At 41.8% G+C, this 26,158-nt stretch overlaps 1 protein-coding gene across 2 annotated transcripts in view; it reads right to left on the reverse strand.

Annotated features, from left to right (window-relative positions):
• Positions 1 to 23,584, reverse strand: part of gulp1a (GULP PTB domain containing engulfment adaptor 1a) — a 157,011-nt gene extending 133,427 nt beyond the window's left edge. The window contains exon 1 of one of the 2 annotated variants that reach the window (XM_027168114.2): positions 23,439 to 23,584. The gene's annotated coding sequence lies outside the window, so the exon portion shown is untranslated. The remainder of the gene's footprint in view (positions 1 to 23,438) is intronic. The other variant, XM_027168115.2, reaches the window with a different exon arrangement.
• Positions 23,585 to 26,158: the final 2,574 nt, after the last annotated feature.

The following is a 26,158-nucleotide window of genomic DNA, read 5'->3' on the forward strand; positions in this document are numbered from 1 at the left end:
CATTCTGCTCACGTCCTTCCATCCCTCCTTTCACCCTTTCATCACTCCTTCAATCACTTGTTCCTCTTGTCGTTTATCACTCCTTCCGCTATTCGTCCCATCTCCTTCCTTCCGTCGTTTCATTATTCCTTCTCATTTTTTCTTTCATTCGCTTTCATCCTTTACTTCATCATTCTGTCATTACATCCATCCCTCATTCGTTCTCTTCATCCGTCATTCTATGCATCCTTCCCTTAATTCCATTTTCCACTTCATCTCTTTTATCGTATCTGCCTCTCGTTTCATCCGTACTTTATAAGACTTCATCATTCTTTCCGTTTCTCATTCCTTACAAACATCATTAATATTTATGGCACTTGGCAGCCGTCCTCGTCCAGAGCGACATGAATTGGCATGATTTACATCACACACATGGGCAGCTGAAGGTTAAGGGCCTTGCTCAAGGGCCCGGCTGTAACAGTTTGGTGGTCCTGGGATTTGACCTCATAACCTTCCAACCACTAAACCCAGTAAGCCCACAGTGTCATACCACAACAGACCTTTATAAACTCTCGCTGTTCTGCTTTTCCATGAGAGGAGGTGTTAAGTTTCCCTGCAGAAACCTGCTGCCAGTGTGAACACTGAGTAGATTATCTACAGCCATGAACCATTAAATTAGTAATTAAGATTAATTAAATTGTTAAGTGCGATCAGGAACATTCTGTCGTTTCTCAATCCTTCCCACAAATAAATGACAGCGAATAACATGGACGATTCCCAGAGTGCCCGTTTCCTCCGAGGTTATTACTTTAAAATAAATAGTGTTGTTTTTTTTTTTCGTTTTATTATTATATGTATTATTAATTCGTAAAAAATAAATACTTTCTAAATCAAAACTTACAGGAGAAAAAAAAAACCTTAGGAAAGTGTTATTACCCAATTTCATGCAATATTACCCAATTTCATCCTGAGTACAACCCCCTGGAATATTTTTACAGAAGTCCAATCAGGCACTCGGACGTATTCAGAATACAGATGAGAGTTTTACAGGCCTTGTAGCTCTCGGCTCTACAGACTCACCGCAACTGAAAAGGGGAAAGAACTTTTGCTTTAATCCCAAACTAGGCAATCAGGAAATCAATGACGCAGGACTTATGATATTTCAACAGGCCATTAAGGTCTCCAGCATGGACAGCCCCAGGAAGGCAGCGATCACCAAAGGGTATAAATTCTAGGGTTCTAAATAATGGCTGCACCTCGAAGCCACTGCTATAATGAGATTTATCTCCCATGAGTCACGTCTTATGTCCTTCGACTTGTGTTTAGAAGTCAAAGGCAGGATGCGGTGTCATGCTGATGTAGGTTGCAGGACTAGAACACCAAACATTCTCTCCCATTGCCTGGACACAGTCCTCAGTAATGAGGCCAAATCAGCATAACCAGCAAAGGCAATCAGGTTCATTCCCTGTGCATGAGTATGTGCGGATATCTCACAGTCAGTCCTCAACAGAAAGTTTCAATTCTCAAGTGATGCCATATTCATAATCCATATCAACTGCATTGTTTTAAAGAAATGTTTCCAAAAAAAAAAAACATAAAAACATATCTACAAAATCATAAAGCATCTGCATTAAAATTTCTGCATACGCTGATCAACATTGTGCCGGATCCATTTTATACACAAGACGGACACGGGAAGAAGCCGGAACACCGGAGGAGTGTTATGACATCATACCTAAATTTGAGTCGAGATATATAACAGAATCTGTTCTGATTAATGTTTGTTCTGATTAATATCTGTTCTAATTTGATGTGTTGATTCGAAAATCTTTGAACAAATGTTACCGGGCCGCCCAAGGAACATTAAATTATTTCCATTGTATTTACTGTGGTGTATTTCTCTCGGGTTTGTGCGACTTTCCATGGACGAGAGGTTAACCGGGAGCTGAGAGACGTCACCTAAAGCCGCACCAATACCGCGCATGCGCAAACTATCGTGATATCGGGCCGGGTTTAGGTGACGTCTGGAGCTGAGCGGCTGCGAGCGGCAGTGGTGTTGTAGCTTTGGTGGAGAGAGAAGGTGTGTATCGCTCTTCTCTCTGTTCACCGGTACTTTGTCATGTTTAACAGTGCTTGGTGTACGTGTATATTGTGTTTGCTCAAATTTATCGCACAAATTAGCAAAAACGAGCACGAAACAGACGTCGTTAGAAAGTTAGAAACTCTGCCGGTGTTCTGGATTAAAGTCATGGCGGAATACCTGAGATTGTCACCACAGCACTTACATCACTATCATCATTTCCGACATGCTATCTGTGTGAAGCGGGGATTTCTGCAGTGACGGCAACCGAAACAAAACAACAGAATAAACTGGACATAAGCGACACACTTCGGGTGTCATTGTCTCCTGTTACCCCAGATGGAACCGTCTCGTTGTAAAGAAACAAGCTCAGGGTTCTCATTGATTTAGCGTTGTAGTGAGTTAAAAAGGCATGATTAAATACAATTACATTAAAATCATTAATTATTCATTTTAATTTAATTGTATAATTGTATAGCCGCCACCCCACACACCCAGAGGGCCGCGGTAAAATTATCAAACATTGACCGGTCCGCGGCAATAAAAAGGTTGGGGACCACTGATTTAAAAGACAAATGGCAAAACCTGAATATCCAATATGTTAAGTTAATATCGATTTGTGAAAAATACATAATTAAAACAAATTTACTGAGCAAAAAAAAGTACTCAAAATATTCCAATTTAAAGTTTCTTTATTTCTATCTATCTATACATTACTACTCTTATTATAGGGGGCTTTTTACACCTGGTCACTTCCTGTGTTTTCTGTCATCCGATTTCTACCCGACGGTAAAAAGACCAGGTCTAAATGCCCTCAAACGTTTTGGAGACGGATATAAACCCGATGGTACAAACCCCTTCAGGAGGAGGTCTGGGACGCGTTTCAGATGAAACTGGACAGGTGTAAATGAATGTGGTTGTTCAAGCCACATACGTCAGCGCTATACTCCTCCCAAATGGAACTACGTCACTCGCAGGTGATCTTTCACCCAGGCGTCTCGTCGGGGCTTAAAACGCGCTGCTGCCGCCAGCGAAAACGCTGCAAACGGTAAACGCTGTTTTTTGTAACATAAAAGTCGTAACCGGTTTTTACGTCTTCATTTTCGATTCCGTTCTGAAAACCACATACACCAAAGTGTGTTCTGTTTCAATTACCCCAGAAATGAGGTAAAATATATTAGCATTTTGGGCGGGAGTAGAAAGATGGGATCGATATCCGATTCGCCGAGACGCGTTTATGTGTCCCGATGTAAATGGGACAGTTTTAACAAATCAGACGGCTATCGGATCAGAGACAACACACAAAGTGACCGGGTGTAAGTTAACACCACCCTGACTTCTCACATCTGATCGACATGCATAATGAGACTCTGCTTTTCATTCGCCGAGCCTCATTTACATTCTCGCTCTTGTCTTTATTTGGCACTTTGTCAGGCAACATTCATAAAAACATCACATACAGTAAATAAAAATCTGATTAATGGTTCTAATGAATCAATTCTGTAATAAAGCTTCAAAACACCAAAACCACTTTGTCAGCTGTTTTATAGCCGTCACGGTCTGACATGCTTGTAGACGCATCTGGAGATCTGATAATGCTGTGAGGAAAAATAAAAGCCCAAAGCAAAATGCTATTGTAATCTGACAAATGATTGGCAGTAATAGAATTTGGGATCGTCGATCATGAAGGATGAGATATGACAGTATGATTGGTCCTGAGGCATCACGGTAGAGTTAACAACAGTAGAACTCAAAGCTTTATTGAGCTTCATAAAAGCTAGATCGTACAATAATCGGACTAACGCTGTGAGGTAGCGTGTCCCGAACGCTAACAACTCTCACCTATTTGCTTACGCTTTAAAGGGACAGTGTAATCATTCAGTTTTACACGCATCTCTGAAAGGAATTTTCATAGGCGTTCTGTAAAAGCCGACATTGTGACGCTTAATCCAAACACCCACAGAAGATTTTGGCTGAAATCGGCTTATTACATCCTCGCTCATTGTGAAGGAGGAGCATCATGTTGTGCATCAGGAAACAAATCACTGAGCTAATATAAGCATGAACTCTTCACTACACTCATCACGGGCACTACGTAACAGCTTCAGGTAAACCAGGACAATAGCTAGATTGCTGCAGGGATGATGTAGTTTTGTAGGCCAACCTAGAAGTGATTCATCACTCTGATTCCCTTGACAACAGCCAATAGGATTTTTTTTTCCATTGGATTTTTCAAGAAAATAAGCTCTGGGACCAACAAACGTTTATTATGACTCTGTATATATTACTGATGAAATATCGGATGAGACGACCTAAAGGGGCTGGGCTTCCATGAAGAGTGGGTGTGGGGGTTGTGCAAGAACCATTAAAAGCCGACAAATTAGTCGAAAAGTACCCCTTTCCCACCAAACAGAACCTGGTGCTGATTCAGACCCGGTTCCACTGGTGAACCTTCTAAGAACCGGTTTGCCTTTCCATCGGTTAGAGAGCGTCACAGAGCCAAATGTGACGTCACTGTATACGTGTCACATTACACAGCGATGTTAGCGCAGCAGCGACAAACACAAACACAACAACAACAACAATGGTGGATGTTACTTTACTGTTAATGCTCACGGCTTTGTGAACCTACATTAACACCCAAACGCGGCGAATCCGACGTGTACGTGCAGCTCCGTGTAATCTGTATAAACGGAGGTTAACATTAACTTAACTTTATTTTATCATTAACACAGAAAAAAGTTAGCATTAGCATGTAGCTACCTACTATCATGTGTGCTGATAAGTGATCATATCGCAGTGAAGTAAAAGTGTATTAAACATTAGTATACTTAAGTTACATTATCAAATGCGTGAACAGTAGCCCCGCCCCAAACACTAACAGTAACCCCGCCCCCAGGTGCTAACAGTGGCCCCGCCCCAGCCCCGCCCCATCCCCTGACACAAGTGGTTCTTAAGTCTAGACCAGCGACGTTTCTGTGCTACCTAAGAACCACTTTTCCTGGTTCAGAGCCAGTGCTTTGGGTGTCAAAAAAGAAAGAACTGGTACTAAATTAGACTCCAAACCTGCACTCAAACTGCCTCGGTGGTAAAGGGGCATAATTTAGGTCAAATGTCGTAATACTAATCCTTATTGATGACAAACCATATCGAGGCCCCAATTTTTTTCCTGTAGATGCTACTTACTCTTAAACTTATATAAGACTTATTCTTCAGCTGTTGATCAGACAATCTTATCCTGATTGACTTAGATCACATTTCATACAGCTGAGCAATTGAGGATTAAGGGCCTTGCTCAGGGGCCCAGTGGTGGCAGCTTGGTGGACCTGGGATTCAAACTCACAACCTTCTAATTTGTAGTTCAGTTATTTTTGTTTTTGTTGTCCTGGTCTTGTGATAGTATATTTCTTCATGTAAATCACTCCTGATCGATTCTCTCGGGTTAAAGGTGTATCCTACTAAAGCTTGACTGGATCGGAAGTGATCACTCCAAGTATCTGGTCCCCAGATTCAGTTTCTCTAAACTTTAGATAAACATATAATAGCTAGGGATTTTTGTAAACCGAGTTTTCAGACTTGATGGCACTGACGAGGCTGTAACCTCCACTCAACTTCCTGCTCGGTTTTCAGAAGAGTACACAAAAGCACACCACAAATCCTCAGTGATGGGAAAAAGCCTGAAAGATCGTTTTGGTGAGCCAGATGAGATTATATCAGTTCACGGGATCAACTCGATCGGAGGGAACACATCGACTCTGCAGCCTCCACATGAATAACAATGAGTTTCATCAGATTCTTATTCTGGTGCTTCATTATCTACCTGACAGAGGGGATAAAGATGTTAGTGCTTCACAAGATCGCAAAGGAAAGACGGAAAGAAGGCCATGGAATTAGTATTGTGCGCAATGATTAAATGATGGATTATGTGTAAGTCAATAAGTAATTTCGTTAATACTTCTTTTGTATATTAAATAACTAACTATATACTGAGCTAAAGAGTGTAGCGTCTTGTACCAGTCATTTTAGATTTCATGTCCCAGGCACCCTAAATTTCAACATCTACTCCTCAATTAACCGATGAGCAACCCAGTTTTACACACACACCTGGCTCCAGAATGACTGGAGCCTACACAAAGACCAGATAACCCCATGCGGCTCATTCGGGCCTGCAAACAGAACACACACACACACACACACACACACACACACACACACACACACACACACACACACACACGCAACACAATGAGACATTCCTTTTACTAATAAAACCCAAGATAAGGTACTCTAAGGTTCTCATTCTTATAACCCTTTTTGTAATGTGTTTCTTCTTTTAAGGCTTGCCTGACTTAAAATTATTTGCTCCTTAATTTCCTGACAAGGGTGTATTTTATTCATGTGTCAGAAAACAACATTGTATTTTAAAATCCGTTATACTCTATCATCATATCTTACTGATCATGGCATGTTAATGTATACCTGTTCTAGTGCCGTATGCCCCTTTAAGGTCTGATGTCAGAATGTATACGAAGCTATCGTTTTCTTTTTACTTCCCTAATGAAAGTGCATCTTGTTTATGTTTCATTTTTGTTTCTTTGCCTTTATCTTTGCCTTGATTAATGATCTATGTATGTAATGTACCGCTGCCTTCATACCGTCATTACCCTTCATGTTTAGTATCCAAATGACCACAAAATTATCGGTTACTCATTTTTCAAGCACTGGTGTATTTTATTTGAGCACGAAAGGCACCATACCGTCTTAATACACCCTGGATCAAACTTTAAAGTCATCTAAAAGTTTGATAGCTAAACCACGCCCACAGACACCTGAAACAAAGGGAGTTTTTCCCTTCAAAATCCTGACCGAAGTATTGGTCATCTTCCCAAAGATGGTGGAGTTCGCGACCTTTAAATTGTCAGAAACACCACTAATCCGTGGTCAGACTTTTGGAACAGCTTAGAGACGACTCCAGCTTCCTTCATAGAACTTCCGGCAAGCTCCACTCTCCAGAACCTCCAGGAAGAACGCCTGACCCCATTCTGACTGAGATTTCTCCGTTACATCCAGATTCTTGTGCCGCAAACCAATGCAAGTAGCCATTCCTCTACCAATCAATGGTAGAGTGCATAATTTTAAGTAGGAATCTTTCATTGAATCTTAAGGTGAATTTGAGTTTCTGTGACGATTTCCCAGTTAGGGTGTGATTAATTTTTGAGTCTAAGCTTGCCATTTCCTTTCCTTCCTTTCTCTAGTTTCTTCTTTCCAGTCTCTTCCTCCCTTTCCCCAATTTTAATTTCTTTTGTTTTATTTTATTTTTCATTTTCGTTTCCCTATTTCTTTTGTTTGTTTGTGTAAGTTAGTTTTATGTTGTGTTTGTTTCATTCATTAAATGTCATAATTTTGAGCCACGGGTGATTTGTCTCCGAGTCTCGCTCACAAATTAAGGTACCTGCAACATCGGGTCTGAACTACATGCTCTATTAAGTTAATTTAATTTAAATTACGGTATACATTAAAAGGAAAGCGAATCTTTCTTGGCCGGGAAGATACCGCATTCATAGAATTAATAAAAAGGTACGCGGCCTGTTCGCCGGACGAACAGACCAAATAAGCGTAACCTTAATTCCAGTACCGTTAATTTCAACTTAGGTTAAGATATTTAGAAGCCACTATAACACGTTATAGTTACTTATAAATATTTACCTTGCTTCGCGAGCCAAAATCGCTACAAGAGGTTGCATTAGGCCTGAGCATATGCCTTTAGTGCTAATGCTACTGCTACTGCTACAATGCTATAAAATCATTCTCACACCAGAAACATTGACATTTTTTTGCTTTAGCTAAGCAATTGTTTGGGAATAATCCATTTAAAATAGCGTAGATAGCTAGGATATATGTAGCTAGATTTAGTTTTCTTTAAAAAATAAAAATTTACCTGATATTGCAAATTACCTAGCTAACTAAACTATTTGTCTAATGATATTCACTAACAGTAGCTCGCTTAATTTGTTTTAAATTATTCATTAACTATAGCTAGCGTAGTTGACGTTTAGCTTTGGGTTTTCCTTTTTGATGTTTGCTATCTAGTTTAATTTTGTCAAAGTTTACCAGCGTTAACTAGACTCTATTTTTCTAACATCACTCAGCTAGTTTTATCTAAGGATTCTCAGATTTCAGAACTCCTCGGATTTTAGACGATTTGCACAAGCGATACGTTACTGGTTTTGTTTGCAGATATTCTCACACACTATTTTGATAAAAAAAATTAATTAAACAAATTGCTAATTAGCTCGATTCTTTTTGGGTGTTTTTATGTTAGCTTGCTTTAGTTGCTAAGAAGGTTCAGAAAATATTACTAATGATCATTTTTTCCTAATATTACTAGATTCTTTAGATATTCTCTACTTTTAGCCAGGAACATGCTCTGATGTTACTCCAGTTTTTGAGGATGCAACATTAAACAGATTGGGTATGTCTGGGGATATTCTCTAAATGCTGAAGCACTTTGATTTGGTTTCTCAGATTTAGCTAAAGATCTTCATTATTCATTCATTCATTCTATACCGCTTATAAGAACTTCTCTTGCCTGTCTCAGGCGTCATCGGGCATCGAGGCAGGATACACCCTGGACGGAGTGCCAACCCATCACAGGGCACACACACACTCTCATTCACTCACACACACACACTAAGGACAATTTTCCAGAGATGCCAATCAACCTACCATGCATGTCTTTGGACCGGGGGAGGAAACCGGAGTACCCGGAGGAAACCCCCGAGGCACGGGGAGAACATGCAAACTCCACAAGGCGGAGGCGGGAATCGAACCCCCAACCCTGGAGGTGTGAGGCGAACGTGCTACCCGCTAATCCACCTTGCCCCCCCGATCTTCATTAAATCTAGCTAAATTAAATTTTAACAGGATATTCTACAACATTTTGTCTAGTTGGTACAGTAGTATTTTTTGTTTTGGGAATTTTCTGAAACATTAGCTAGCTAGTCACACCTGTGGATTTCCTGCATTAGCTAGCTAGAGCTTTTGAGCATTCTATCCAACACCGGCTAGTTAGTTTTGCTTGGATTAGCTTTTTTTTTGAAAAATTCTCAAACTTTAAAAATTCTAGTCTAGGATATTCTCTACTACATGGCTTCTGTTTGGTGAATTCTCTCTAATCTTAGCTAGCAGGTTTACAGACTGCCAACAATGTTTAGAGATTTTAGGGATATCCTAATGGTTTAAGATCCAATTTTCCTATTAAAGAGAAATCTCTGCTTCGTTTTGCGAGTGTGAAAGATACAACTTCTTTATTTACTTATTGCAAGCAAAAAGCAGATCTCCTGGTGTATAGAGTAATTTGGCAAGAATACTAGCAGTCGTGAACATTCTCAGGCACAAGCCTAAGCTGCACTTGCGATGGATGGATAATCCTTTTAACTTGGGCTGATATGAAGCTTGTGAATTAAACAGCTTACCCACAAATCCCTTTAACCGGAAAGCAGATAGACGAACTGACCCATTTTGCCAATATAAATATTTTACCTATGTGACGCCTACAAGAAGTTGCATAACTCTAAACAGATGGCTCTTTACACGTTGCTCATGAAATGTATATGAATTCAGGTTGTGCTGGTCTGTGCGTTTGCCTTCAGCAGCCATTTATAATGGAAATGAGCTTATTTGATTGCCTGAAGTCTGAAGCTTCCATGAGACTGAAAAAGAGGCTAATTTTCCAGATAGGATAAATCTCACAGAAAGAAAGAGACAATGCATCCTGTAATGAATGCAAGGGAGAAAAAAACAGGTCTGAATATCAGGCAGCACTGTGACTGAGGCAGAGCCAGACTTGAGGAAAAAATGGAAACATGTTGGTTTGTACTCATTACATAGCATAGCGAGAAGCCTCAAATATAGAGTTACCAGTTAGACAGTGAGTTACCAGTTAGACACCAGTTAGACAGTGAGTTACCAGTTAGACACCAGTTAGACAGTGAGTTACCAGTTAGACACCAGTTAGACAGTGAGTTACCAGTTAGACAGTGAGTTACCAGTTAGACACCAGTTAGACAGTGAGTTACCAGTTAGACAGTGAGTTACCAGTTAGACACCAGTTAGACAGTGAGTTACAAGTTAGACAGTGAGTTACCAGTTAGACACCAGTTAGACAGTGAGTTACCAGTTAGACAGTGAGTTACCAGTTAGACACCAGTTAGACAGTGAGTTACGTTAGACACCAGTTAGACAGTGAGTTACCAGTTAGACACCAGTTACACAGTGAGTTACCAGTTAGACAGTAAGTTACCAGTTAAACAGTATGCATGTTAACCCCTCAGTGGCCATCTTTGGAGGCAGGACTTTAAACAGTAGCAAATCATATCAGTTGTTCTTTAGGAGCATTCATGCAGAGTGATATTACTGTACCTGAGTGATATTACCTGAGTGATATTACTGTACCTGAGTGATATTACTGTACCTGAGTGATATTACCTGAGTGATATTACTGTACCTGAGTGATATTACCTGAGTGATATTACCTGAGTGATATTACCTGAGTGTGAGTGATATTACCTGAGTGATATTACCTGAGTGATATTACTGTACCTGAGTGATATTACCTGAGTGATATTACCTGAGTGATATTACTGTACCTGAGTGATATTACCTGAGTGTGAGTGATATTACCTGAGTGTGAGTGATATTACCTGAGTGATATTACCTGAGTGATATTACCTGAGTGTGAGTGATATTACCTGAGTGATATTACCTGAGTGTGAGTGATATTACCTGAGTGATATTACCTGAGTGATATTACCTGAGTGTGAGTGATATTACCTGAGTGATATTACCTGAGTGATATTACTGTACCTGAGTGATATTACTGTACCTGAGTGATATTACCTGAGTGATATTACTGTACCTGAGTGATATTACCTGAGTGATATTACCTGAGTGATATTACCTGAGTGTGAGTGATATTACCTGAGTGATATTACCTGAGTGATATTACTGTACCTGAGTGATATTACCTGAGTGATATTACCTGAGTGATATTACTGTACCTGAGTGATATTACCTGAGTGTGAGTGATATTACCTGAGTGTGAGTGATATTACCTGAGTGATATTACTGTACCTGAGTGATATTACCTGAGTGATATTACCTGAGTGTGAGTGATATTACCTGAGTGATATTACCTGAGTGATATTACCTGAGTGTGAGTGATATTACCTGAGTGATATTACTGTACCTGAGTGATATTACCTGAGTGATATTACCTGAGTGTGAGTGATATTACCTGAGTGATATTACCTGAGTGTGAGTGATATTACCTGAGTGATATTACCTGAGTGATATTACTGTACCTGAGTGATATTACCTGAGTGATATTACCTGAGTGTGAGTGATATTACCTGAGTGATATTACCTGAGTGTGAGTGATATTACCTGAGTGATATTACCTGAGTGTGAGTGATATTACCTGAGTGATATTACCTGTGATATTACCTGAGTGATATTACCTGTGATATTACTGTACCTGAGTGATATTACCTGAGTGATATTACCTGAGTGTGAGTGATATTACCTGAGTGATATTACCTGAGTGATATTACTGTACCTGAGTGATATTACCTGAGTGATATTACCTGAGTGATATTACCTGAGTGATATTACCTGAGTGATATTACCAGGATTTAATCTGGAATGTTGAACTGCAGTTTAAATGGTAAGTATAATGTTATTGATTAATACAGAAAATGTTCATTTGTGGTTACATAACAGAAAAAGATCTTAGAGCTAAAAGTGATAAGTAATTGAGCTACTATTTCCAAACTTGGAGACATTATAGAAATCATCATGTTAAAATTATCATATCTCTGTTTTTGATCTGCACATTTTGATTTACCACAGGTTTTACCCCACACACAACCCTCCCAGCTTAGCTGGATTGGGACTGGCACTGATGCCCCTTTCCCACCGAGGCAGTTTGAGTGCAGGTTCGGAGCCTAATTTATAAACGGTTCTTTGTTTCGACAACCAAAGCACCGGCAAAATGTTGCTGGTCTAGACTTAAGAACCACTAGTGTCAGGGGCTGTGGGCGGGGTTGGGGGCGGGGCTACTGTTAGCGCATTTGATAATGTACCTTAAGTTTACTAATGTTTAATACATTTTTACTTTACCGCAATATGATACATTATTAGCACACATGATAGTAGGTAGCTACATGCTAATGCTAACTTTTTCTGTGTTAATGATAAAATAAAGTTATGTACTTTCTCGATTACAACCTCCGTTTATACAGATTACACGGAGCCGCACGTACACGTCGGATTCGCTGCGTTTGGGTGCCACAAAGCCATGAGCATTAACAGTAAAGTAACATCCACCATTGTTGTTGTTGTTGTGTTTGTGTTTGTCGCTGCTGCGCTAACGTCGCTGGGACACATGACACGTATACAGTGACGTCACACTCGGCTCTGTGATGCTCTCTAGCCGGTGGAAAGGCAAACCGGTTCTTAGAAGGTTCACCAGTGGAACCAACTTTGAACCAGCACCAGCGCTAGCTCTGAACCAGCACCCGGTACTTTTTGGTGGAAAAGGGGCATGAGAGTTAACCCCTCAAGTGGCTGTGTTGGATCGCTGTTCGGAAATTTACCCCGGGTCATGGCGGCGAGAGCATGGGTTCCTGCCACTGGACACCAGGGCACTTACTTGCTGAGATGTGAGTGGGCTCAGTGTGGCAATGGGGCCATGACAGATCCTCAACCCTGGGGCTAAAATCAAGTATGCATTCAGACATTACTAATCATTCACTTAGGGTAGATTCAGAAAATATTTAACTGTAATTTAATCACACTACATGCTACAAAAACATGACCTTTCCACCACTTCATGATGTGTGTGTTTGTGTGTGTGTTTTTGTGTTTGTGTGTATGTCTGTGTGTGTGTATGCGTGTGTGCGTGCGTGTGCGTGTGTATGTGTGTGTGTGCGTGTGTATGTGTGTGTGTGTGTGTGTGTATGTGTGTGTGTGTGTGCGTGTGTGTGTGTGTGAGCGTGTGTGTGTGCGTGTGTGTGTGTATGCGTGTGCGTGTGTATGTGTGTGTGTGTGCGTGTGTGTGTGTGCGTGTGTGTGTGTGAGCGTGTGTTTGTGCGTGTGCGTGTGTGTGCGTGTATGTGTGTGTGTGTGTGCATGTGTGTGTGTGCGTATGCGAGCGTGTGTGCATGTATGTGGGTGTGTGCATGTGTGTGTGTGTGTGTGTGTGTGTGAGCGTGTGTGTGTGTGTGCGTGTGTGTGTGCGTGTATGTGTGCATGTGTGTGTGTGTGTGTGTGCATGTGTGTGTGTGTGTGTGCGCATGTGTGTGTGTGTGTGTGTGTGCATGTGTGTGTGTGTGTGTGTGTGCTTGTGTGTGTCCATGTGTATGTGTGTGTGTGTGTGCATGTATGTATGTGTGTGTGTGATAAAAGAACATCTGGAAGTGGCATCTTCTTGGCAGAATAATTACCATCACACACAAAAAGAGAATTTTCACGTTTTTCGTTATTTTTAGACAAACTGTGAAGCAACGCACTGAGTTCATTGGAACAAACCGATCACAAGGGAATAAAAGCAAACTGAAGAAGGATTATTTGCACTTATTTGCCCCTTCACCCCTCAGCTGATAAGCACAACATTGTCATGCAGAAATGCTCCTGTTACAGCTTTGGAGTTTGAAAGGAATTTTGCTGTTCTAACATTTAAAGCCACACTAGCAGACTGAAGCCCCCCTGTAGTGACAGACTAATTACCCTAAAGCCCAGCATCATCAGCACTAGTGGTGTACAGCACTAAGGGTATAACAACGACTGCCGTGATTATCCTGTCACAGTCCAGCCTCTGTTCATTCCTGTTTAGTTCATGGTACAAAAATGTGGAGTAGATCTGCTGAGAAACACTACTGCGCTAACACAGAGTCTGCGGCTGAAAGAGGGAAAGAAAGAGAGGAAAAAAGGCAGGAAGGATGGAAGTATGGAATGAAAGGAAGGAAGGAAGGAAGGAAGGAAGGAAGGAAGGAAGGAAATGAAGCAAGGAAAGAAGGATGGAATGATGGAAAGAAAGGAAGCAAGGAAGGAAGGAAGGAAGGAAGGAAGGATGGTAGGATGGAAGGATGGAAAGAAAGGAAGGAAGGAAGGACGAATGGGAGGAACAGAAAATTAACATGGCAGGTTAATGTTAAGAGCTCTACATGGATGGGATTAGAAAGGAGAGAATAAAGGAGGACAGAGAGGGAAGAATGAAATGAGATGGACCTTACAGGATTAATTTCATCAGTCCCAGCAGAAACTCCTCTATAGGAACCTGCAGACGCCACTCTGAGCTCATCTCCTGTCATCAGCACAGACGTGTCAGTGATTCTGCTGCCCTGTCTGTAAGTGTGTTCAGTTCAACCTTTTGACTATTTATCATATATTTAATAAGCCACAGCGCCCAAAACGTATCAGTCCGCACCGCTGTCTCTATGGAAACGGGCAGGAACCAAGCGCGTCTCCTCTGGAGTTCTTAGTCGAGCCTGACACTTATCAGCCAATCAAAAACGAGAGGCTACACAACAGCCAATCAGAAAACAGCACTATTGTATCTAGGTAAGATTTAACACAACAACCAATGAAAAAAATTGGGGTTGCGGGGGGGGGGGGGGGGGGGTGTGTTGGAGATGTCGTGCTTGCCTGTCTTCAAAGCTAACCTTCAAAAAAGTAACCTTCAAACCAGCAACTTTTTTCTTAGTTAAAACTTTGGTTAGTTCAAACTTTTTTCTAAATTTCAAATTTTTTCTGTGGGAAACGGGTCCTAATTGCCCTCTGAGTGTTTAAGGTTGCCGACCGCTGGGGTAGAGGAATCTCTTGCTATAGTCGCACTGCTGCCTGCCTCGCATTCGCACTGCTGCCTGCCTCGCATTCACACTGCTGCCTGCCTCGCATTCGCACTGCTGCCTGCCTCGCAGTCACCCTGCTGCCTGCCTCACAGTCGCCATGCTGCCTGCCTCACAGTCGCACTGCTGCCTGCCTCACAGTCGCACTGCTGCCTGCCTCACAGTCTCCCTGCTGCCTGCCTCAGTCTCCCTGCTGCCCGCCTCACAGTCGCCCTACCGCCCGCCTCACAGTCGCCCTACCGCCCGCCTCACAGTCACACTGCCGCCTGCCTCACAGTCACACTGCCGCCTGCCTCACAGTCTCCCTGCTGCCTGCCTCACAGTCTCCCTGCTGCCTGCCTCACCGTCTCCCTGCTGCCTGCCGCACAGTCGCCCTGCTGCCTGCCTCACAGTCGCCCTGCTGCCTGCCTCACAGTCTCCCTGCTGCCTGCCTCACAGTCGCCCTGCCGCCTGCCTCACAGTCGCACTGCTACCTGCCTCACAGTCTCCCTGCTGCCTGCCTCACAGTCTCCCTGCTGCCTGCCTCATACTCACACTTTTGCCTGCCAAACACAGTTGAAATGTTGCCTCAGTCACATTCTTCCTCCCTTCCTCACATATTTTGCTTCTTATAATACTTTGGCTCTATGCTGCAGAGACCGCAGGACAGATTCTAACAGAAATAATTCTTTACTCCCACAGAACACAGTTTATACAAAACTACAGTTAAACACGGCGTCTAAAAATTCAGGAGGCGACAACATTAACACTACACACATGATTGTGTATTTATTGTGTATTTATTGTGTATTTATTGTGTATTTCTTTTTTGAAAAGTATGTTTTGTTGCTGTGGATGTGGATGTGGATGTGGATGTGGATGTAGCCACCCAGAGACCGTCATGCCATGAACTGTTCTACAGTCAGCTTTGTGCTCAGGTCTGCATCGGTGAACATTTAAAGTCTTCAGCAAAAAGGAATCAGTGTTAAGTCTGTAATGAACTAAGAAGTAACCTGTTAGTTCCTCAGGAGCTCTCGGTTGTCAAATACAAACTGCTGTAGAAATGACATTATTTACTTTGACATTATTTCTTGAGCCTAGTTCCTCTCAAGGTTTCTTCCTCATTTCATCTCAGGGGGTTTTTCCTCTCCACTCTACCCTCGGGCTTGATCATTAGGGATAAATATTAGACATAAAGAGAAAGTAACTTAATTAAGCTTAAGCTGCTTTGAGACAATGTAAACTGCTAAAAGTGCTAAACAAATCAATGTAATTGTACTGAATGCAGTTTTAAGAAATTCTCCCTTTGTGGGAGAAATGCACAAAATCTGTAGCGAGATAACCTTAGGGTTTTTTTTACCCCTGGTCACTTCCTGTGTGTTCTGTGATCCGATATCTACCTGATATCTAAATGCCCTCCGAAACGTTTTGGAGATGGATATAAACCCGATGGTACGAACCCCTTCAGGAGGTGGTCTGGGACGCGTTTCAGATGAAACTGGACAGGTGTAAATGAATGTGGTTGTTCGAGCCACATACGTCAGCACTAAACTCCTCCCAAACGGAACTACGTCACTCGCAGGTGATCTTTCACCCAGGCGTCTCGTCGGGGCTTAAAACGCGCTGCTGCCGCCAGCGAAAACGCAGCAAACAGTAAACGCTGTTTTTTGTAGCATAAACGTCGTAACCGGTTTTTACGTCTTCTTTTCGATCGCGTTCTTAAAACCGCCTACACCAAAGTGTGTTCTGTTTCAATTACCCCGGAAATGAGGTAAAATATATTAGCATTTTGGGCGGGAGTAGAAAGATGGGATCGATATCCGATTCGCCGAGACGCGTTTATGCGGCCTGATGTAAATGGGACAGTTTTAACTAATCAGATAGCTATCGGATCAGAGACAACACGCGAAGTGACCGGGTGTAAAAAGGCTCTAAGAGGGTTTTGGTTGAATGCATGTTGTGATGACATCACAAAACCAAATTATAAAAAAAAAATTGTTTGCTTTATTTTGCATCATTTTGGAAAATGATGAAAAAATACACTTTGTTGTGGAATTTCTGCGAGACAAGTTAGTTTGCAAGGTACTAAAAAGCACAAAGTCTACTATGAACTACTTCATAGTTACTATAGAACCCCATGAGGTGAATACTTATGTAAGAGGCTGGATTACAGTTTATTAAAGTACTTTAACATAAAACTGTACTTTGTAACTGTCATAACTGCCATAATACTGTCATAGACTCTGTTCCTGACCAATCAGATTACACATTACAGGTAAACAGTAATATAGCACACCATCGGCTATCAGAGCATCTACGGAGCACAAGATAAATCCTGAAGAAAATGATTAAAGAACTGAAATCCTAAAGGATAAAATCAAGGGTTTTCTTGAACCAGAGTTTCCCCAGATAATCCCTGTCAAAACAAAAAAAAACTAACATTTGAGAATGAATAAGTGCTCAGTACTGCAACCGAGAGGACCGACTGTAAACCTCACGCTCAGGGGACTTTAGGACAAGGTCTATACCTCAAAAATAAAATCAACTTGAACAGAATGGATAAAAACAAACAAGCTGGAGAAGAAGGGACAAGAAAGTAAAAGTACTGCCAGTGATCCTACACGATATCAGACGGTGTACATTACACAAAGCCTTAAAGAGGGAAGAAAACTGTAGAATAAAAGACTAAGCACGAGATGTCCAACCGCTCCGAGATCCGAGAAAATAGGTCAAATTAAAGTTTTCTACAAGAGACTCTGAGGGAGTCAGCAACGGTTCTCCTGCTGTTTTAACAGAGATGAATGTGGAGATGTTTTTACTGAAAGAAAAGGTCACTGTAATGGAGTTTGTGCCTGGAAACAGACTCAAGAATGTGAGCCTGACTTTGTTGACTAAAGACAACCAGATTAAGTTACATTACATTTTTTTTTCTCAGCTGAAGAGAACCTGCGTTGCTCTTGGTGATTATTTTATTTTAACTTTCACAAAACACTCTGAATTGAATCGTAAGATGTTCGGTAGACTCCAATGTGGTGAGAAATAAGGACTTAAAACTTAGACAAAATAAGAAGCCTCAGATAACAAGCGTCCTTGATTTCGATAAGAAACGTCGGCTAACGATGAGCTTTTGAATAAGAGAGGAGTCGAGAAATAAAACATAATGGGGCAGTAAAAATAACAAGGTATCGTACGATACAGACTATCCCAAAATGGTTTCATTTCCTACAATGATTCAAACTAATTGATTAAATCAGTGGTCCCCAACCTTTTTTTCGCAGCGGACCGGTCAATGTTTGATCATTTTACCGCAGCCCGCTGGGGGTGGGGGCGGGGGTGGCGGCTATACGATTAAATTAAAATGAATAATTTTAATGTAATTGTATTTAAACATGCCTTTTTAACTCACTACAACGCTAAACCAATGAGAACCCTGAGCTTGTTTCTTTACAACGAGACGGTTCCATCTGGGGTAACAGGAGACAATGACACCCGAAGTGTGTCGCTTATGTCCAGTTTATAACGTTGTTTTGTTTCGGTTGCCGTCACTGCAGAAATCCCCGCTTCACACAGATAGCATGTCGGACATGGTGATAGTGATGTAAGTGCTGTGGTGACAATCTCAGGTTTTCCGCCATGACTTTAATCCAGAACACCGGCAGAGTTTCTAACTTTCTAACGACGTCTGTTTCGTGCTCATTTTTGCTAATTTGTGGGTTAAATTTGAGCAAACACAATATACACGTACACCAAGCACTGTTAAACATGACAAAGTACCGGTGAACAGAGAGAAGAGCCATACACACCTTCTCTCTCCACCAAAGCTACAACACCACTGCCGCTCGCAGCCGCTCAGCTCCAGTCGTCACCTAAACCCGCCCTATATCACGATATTTTGCGCATGCGCGGTATCGGTGAGGCTTTAGGTGACGTCTCTCAGGTTAACCTCTCGTCCATGGGAAGTTTTTTAAGTAATTAGTGATTTTTAAGTAAAAGTAATTTAATGTTCCTTGGGCGGCCCGGTACCATTTGGTCCACGGACCGGTACCGGTCCGCGGCCCGGGGGTTGGGGACCACTGGATTAAATGGTTCAAAGACTTGACTTAAGGATTCAAATAAACCGATTCAAATAAATTCCTGTCCCAAATGAATTTTCATTCATTTTCAAAATGAATCATTTTCTGTCCCAAACTCTTACAGACACAGCAATCTGCAAATGCCTAGAAATGTTCTTAACTAAAGAACAAGTCGTGCTTCGTGTCCGTTTATCGTTACGTTCCATGTTGTGTGTCTGTGAGACAATTTAGCTGCTATCATTCCCTCATCGGGCAACAAAAGCTTGTATTCTGACTGAGAAACTGCAAAACGCAGGTCTACTATGAACTACCTGTTACTATAGAAACCCGTGAGCTGAATACTTGTGCAAGGAGCTGCAGAAAGGATTACACTTTATTAAAGTACATTAACATAGAACTGTGCTTTGTAACCATAATACCGTCATAGCCTCTGATCCGGAAAATGAATCGACCAATCGGATTAGAGAATAAAACGCAGTGGTACGGTACACAGTGATATCGCACCACAGTAACAGCGCACCATCGGTTATCAGAGCATCTACGGAGGAACGTCACAGGCCGAGACAGAGCTCTCGATCGGTCAGTGAACCGTGCCACGACCGAGAGCTGATCTCAGTACAAAGAAAACACAGTGAACCTGAGACTGCACTGTAAATGCCACTGAAGGGAAAGTGCTCTTTCTTTAAACTCTAGGAACAATAGACGATGTTTAGACTGGAGCGATTGTACCGCAGACGCCCCCATGTGGAGCCCAGAAAGATAAGTGGTCGGGAATTCGGCACATGATGATCACAGTGAGGTGCTGACGAGGAAATCATCCAGCACTGGTTACTAATCACAGGGTGCCAATGGTTAAGTGTGAACCCTCACGTTCTGATCAGAATTCCCAAATCTCCGCAGAGACGACGGAGCAACACATAATGTGATTGACAGCTTTAAAGATGGTGTTGACATTTCACAAAGGTGACAAAGTAGTTCATAAAAATACTGTAAATGAGGCTGTAGGATGACGTCGCAGCTGATGATCACAGATACAGATATCAATAATAAATCAAATCAATCGATAAATAAATAAAGGGCTTAAAAAGCTGATTTAAACTTTATTAACACAAACATTTATTTCCTGAGTGCATTATAAGTAAGTAAGTGCACCTTCTTTATAATCTACAGACTATGACTATTAAACTGATGTTTAACTTTTAAATATAATAATGAATATAAGCACAATTACAACAAGGAATGGATAAATAAGTAGAATAGATGGTTAAACTTTCATTCATTCAGCTTCTACCGCTTATCCGAACTTCTCGGGTCACGGGGAGCCTGTGCCTATCTCAGGCGTCATCGGGCATCGAGGCAGGATACACCCTGGACGGAGTGCCAACCCATCACAGGGCACACACACACTCTCATTCACACACACACACACACACACACACTCTCATTCACACACACACACACACACACACACACACACACACACACACACACACACACACTATGGACAATTTCCCAGAGCTGACAATCAACCTACCATGCATGTCTTTGGACCGGGGGAGGAAACCGGAGTACCCGGAGGAAACCCCCGAGGCACGGGGAGAACATGCAAACTCCACACACACAAGGTGGAGGCGGGAATCGAACCCCCAACCCTGGAGGTGTGAGGCGAATGTGCTAACCACTAAGCCACCGTGCCCCCCGTTAAACTTGATTTAATTAATTTATTTAATATTTTGACCAACTGATTTCATTCACAAAAGTTAGTTCTCAGAATATAAATAAATAAATAAACAAAATAAACAAGTTAATATAATAAATAAAGCCAATCTGCCATCGATGAAACTAAATATAAAATTGAAATAAAGGAGGATTCATCGTGCTGCACTCTTACAAGGTCACTACAAATCTTTTTTTTCCGTTTAATACGTCCGTCTCGTGTGAGCAGTGCGTTTGAGGAGCATCTGCAGAAAAATTGAAGTCCCGTCTTTTCAATTTACTCTCTTTTCCACCTCCTTATAACTCCTTAAAAACACTTCAGACAGTAAGGAAGATATTAAAGAAAGACTATTTCAGATGTCTGACCTTGTGGTGACCTTGACTCCAAAATCAAATCAGTCTCACCGCTCGCTATGTTGTAGGAACATCACAATAAGGAGAACCTCGGATAGACGGACGGACGGACAGACGATGTGACATCGGAGGAATGATAAAACAGAATATAGTAGAAATGAAATGAGGGTCTGTGACACCCCAAAAGAGCAAAACAACTTAAGTTACTTTGACAGAAATGTCCTTTTCAAGAATAAACAATCTAACTGCCTTCACCAGGTGCAAACCAAGCAGGGTAAAAAATAATAATTCTATAGAAACCATTCTACATAATTACCTCTAATGGGAAGTCTGAACTCTGTGCCTTGTCTATTCATTTACATCTTTTCATTTAGCAGCACTTTTTTTCTCTTCACAAATGAGGAAATACAAGCAAGCTGATACATCAGGCAGAGCAAGGAACGCTAAGGTACGAGGTTTTTAATCGGGTTCTAGAGGAGCGTGGCAGTGGCACCCCGGAAACTGTTAATAGGGGTGGCCAGAGGAGGCCACGGCAAATCTTGGGGTGGCACCGACGACGTGATGGAGAGGGGGAGGGGGGCGGTGAAACAGCTACTCTGGTGGTGCCAATCAATCTACAATCTTTTTTGGTGGCTGCAGCGTGTGCTTCACTTTATTTATTTATATAAACTTATTTATTTATTTATTTTTCGCTTCATGACCTATTGTGAATTTTCATTATGCATTGAAATTCATATTCATACTAAGTTTATACGGGGGGGGGGGGGGGGCAACTCCTTGGGCCGCCCCTGGAGCATAGTGCACCAGGTACAGAGTTAATCACAAATTTTCAAAAATTCTACTATTAAGATTGAGGTTTATTCCTAACTCTGCCTATCGGTTCTATCCACCAACAAGTCATCAACGTAACACCAATTTCTATTTCATTATGATAGAATAAAATACTTTATTGTCACCGTAAAGCTGCGTAACAAATATTAAGTTGTTTTTTTAAGCATTTTTAACAATTCAAACAGGCAGAGAGAGAAAAAAGCCAGTCCGGGGTCCTCACACCAAAAGTTCACAAATTATACACAACAGATAGACGACGACGCCGCCGACGCTAATCGAGCTCGGTGCCGGACTGACTCTTACCTCAACACACACAACAGGTACATCCAGATACTTACTTGCCTTGAAGTAATCTGATCTGACGAAGTGACACAAAACAGATCCTGTATGTCTGTAAATATAATATTTAACTAGACGTCTGTTACGTCGCTGCCGAATTCTCGCGTCTGATTGGTCAGAAAGTGTCGATCAATATTCTACAGCATCGATCATAACAAATGTCAAAAGAAGTCGATATGAAAGTGAACAAGTTCTCGTTTTTTACAGAAACAGGTCATTCATAACCCAAGTATTAATAATGAACACAACACAAACCAAGCAAACTGTTTAGTTATCGATCTGATGAAGTTTCCTGTGAAATCATTTTAAAAGGAGTCTCCAGTATAATAATTCACTCGCATACAAGTTTATTTTAACACATTAACATTAGTGTCATAAACATACAAAATTTATACTTTAATAATAATTTATTTTTATTTGTATTTTTTTCTATATTCCAAGACATCCTGTTTTTATTACTATATCGATATATAATCACCGTTTAACTCTTTAAAAAGATCATTATTGTTCATTAACAGTAGGAGTTCAATCCAGATGTTTCTTCTTGTCTACCACAATGAATTGCACTTCTAGACAATTTATTTACAATTAAAATACAATCTGTAGTTCAACACTTAATGTTAAAACTCTTTAGGTCTGATCTCGAGTTAAAGGTCTGATCTAAACTCGGTCCATGTACAATTCGAGCTGTGATGTTAAATTCAACTCCAAAGGAGTTACAGGACAATGTTTAGGATGAAGAACAAACCCCTGAGTCTCAGGTGCATTAGACATGTGTTCTGATTGTCTACAGTGTTTTCCAGGTGAAGTGACAGACTGTAAATCCGCACTGCTGCTGTAGGAAACATCCACACACACACACACACACACACACACACACACACACACACACACACACACACACACACACACACAAACACATCCGACACTGCAGTGGTGTTAATCTCTGTTTAAAACTCACTCCAACTCACAAGTGCACTGTTTATATAAACACACAAACTCCACATTAAACCACAACTGCACAACTTTCACACCAGAAGCCTAAACAAAAGCTCTCACACTTTTCCTAAAGAAACCAACAGAAACCATCTGGAGTCTGTGCGCATTTCAGCATCTCAGCTCTCCATTCATCTCTCCGGGTTTCTCAAAGACAAAGATAAAGCATTATATTGATCTTACCAGAGAAAAAGTGAAATCCTCCTGAACTATGTGCGTGTGTGCGTGTGTGCGTGCGTGTGTGCGTGTGTGTGCGTGCGTGTGTGCGCGCGCTTACAGAGCTCGGCTCCAACGCGCTTTCTCCTCCTCAGCAAGCCAAACCCACTATATGTCTCTCACACACACACACACACACACACACACACACACACACACACACACACACGAGAGAGAGAGAGAGAGAGAGAGAGAGAGAGAGAGAGAGAGAGAGAGAGAGAGAGAGAGAGAGAGAGAGAGATTATGGAACGCCACCAGTGACAAAACGTTCAAAATGCGCCTGGAACACGTTTGGTGACATCATCCATCTCCCATCTGAAAATGTTTCAAGTTAAAAAAGAAAAACAAATAAAGTTGAACAAACAATAGTACATTTAATTTACAATTTCATAATTCCTTTTTTTTTTTTTTTAAATGTGCTACTTTTTTTTTTTCATTCATTCACCCTGGATTACATTTGGATCCTACAGTATAGTGAGAACACCGAGCATGAGACAGGAATACAGTACAGATGTGATACCAGTCCGTCTCATGGCACCCATACATACATGCACACTCACACCTCGGGGCAATTAGGTGTAGTCAGTTCACTCAAAGGCATGTTTAGGGGATATAAGTAGAAAGCAGAGAGCTCTGATGAAACCCACACAAAAATGGGGAGAAAATACACTGAGATGTTCAGGATCAAATGGGGGCCCTGGAGCTGTGTTAGTATTATTGTCTAAACAGTAAAAGCTCTGGGTTACTGACTGGAAAGTTCAAACCCCAGCACTCCTAATTCTCCACTGTTGGGCCCCTCAGGAAGACCCCTAACCCTCTCAGCTCCAGAGGCACTGAACCTGGTCTCTGGCCACCACTTTCTTTTCCAAGTCAATATTTGATTCGATTTTTTAAGCCAAACCCTGTACTATATGAAGTAGAGTGTTCTTTTAGTCATTCCTCTATATAGCCCATACAGATTGAACAGAAAGTGTTTCTTTAGGTCTGCAGTACATGGAACACGCTATACCATTTCAGACTAAATTGAGATCGATACATGACCGTGTGAGATAAGTGTAAAATGTACAATAAGTTCACAGGACAGTGCACATTAAGAAGATCTGTAGCAAGATCTGTAGTAAGATCTGTAGTAAGTGTCTTTTAGCAGCATAACAGAGTCATCTATGAAATGGTGCTTTATTTATAAACTGCAAACATGGATATATGATGGTGAGTACATGATGGTTGTGGGTGTTAGGAATGGTCTTGATTAGTCCAGGTGGGTCTTGGTGAGGGTCTTGATTAGTCCAGGTGGGTCTTGGTGAGGGTCTCGTTAAGTCCAGGTGGGTCTTGGTACGAGTCTCGTTAAGTCCAGGTGGGTCTTGGTGAGGGTCTTGAGTAGTCCAGGTGGGTCTTGGTACGAGTCTCGTTAAGTCCAGGTGGGTCATGGTGAGGGTCTTGATTAGTCCAGGTTGGTCTTGATGAGAGTCTTGTTAAGTTCAGGTGGGTCTTGGTGAGGGTCTTGAGTAGTCCAGGTGGGTCTTGGTACGAGTCTCGTTAAGTCCAGGTGGGTCTTGGTGATGATCATGATTAGTCCAGTTGGGTCTTGGTACGAGTCTCGTTAAGTCCAGGTGGGTCATGGTGAGGGTCTTGATTAGTCCAGGTGGGTCTTGATGAGAGTCTTGTTAAGTCCAGGTGGGTCTTGGTGAGGGTCTTCATTAGTCCAGGTGGGTCTTGATGAGAGTCTCGTTAAGTCCAGGTGGGTCTTGATAAGAGTCTCGTTAAGTCCAGGTGGGTCTTGGTGAGGGTCTTGATTAGTCCAGGTGGGTCTTAGTGAGTGTCTTGATTAGTCCAGTTGGGTCTTGGTAAGAGTCTTGTTAAGTCTAGGTGGGTCTTGGTGAGGGTCTTGATTAGTCCAGGTGGGTCTTGGTAAGAGTCTCATTAAGTCCAGGTGGGTCATGGTGATGATCATGATTAGTCCAGGTGGGTCTTGATGAGAGTCTCATTAAGTCCAGGTGGGTCTTGGTGAGGGTCTTGATTAGTCCAGGTGGGTCTTGATGAGAGTCTTGTTAAGTCTAGGTGGGTCTTGGTGAGGGTCTTGATTAGTCCAGGTGGGTCTTGGTGAGGGTCTTGATTAGTCCAGTTGGGTCTTGGTGATGATCATGATTAGTCCAGGTGGGTCTTGGTAAGAGTCTCGTTAAGTCCAGGTGGGTCTTGGTGATGATCATGATTAGTCCAGGTGGGTCTTGGTAAGAGTCTCATTAAGTCCAGGTGGGTCTTGGTAAGAGTCTCATTAAGTCCAGGTGGGTCTTGGTACGAGTCTCGTTAAGTCCAGGTGGGTCTTGGTGAGGGTCTTCATTAGTCCAGGTGGGTCTTGGTGAGGGTCTTGATTAGTCCAGGTGGGTCTTAGTGAGGGTCTTGATTAGTCCAGGTGGGTCTTGGTAAGAGTCTCATTAAGTCCAGGTGGGTCTTGATGAGAGTCTTGTTAAGTCCAGGTAAATATTGCAAAGTGTACTGAATAGTACAGGTGGGTGTTGGAAAGGGTCTTGATTAGTTCAGTTGTTGGAATGCAGCAGGATCGATCCTGTTGTCGAGTCTGGTGTTTGTAGCTCTAATACTTCTGGACACTTCTGGGCTTCCTTGGTTGGACAAGTGGTCTTAAGGGTCCAAAAGCACCTTGTTCTGTCATCATGGTTCCTCCTTAAGTC

The sequence above is a fragment of the Tachysurus fulvidraco genome, chromosome 6, assembly GCF_022655615.1.
Source record: "Tachysurus fulvidraco isolate hzauxx_2018 chromosome 6, HZAU_PFXX_2.0, whole genome shotgun sequence".
Taxonomy (NCBI): Eukaryota; Metazoa; Chordata; class Actinopteri; order Siluriformes; family Bagridae; genus Tachysurus; species Tachysurus fulvidraco.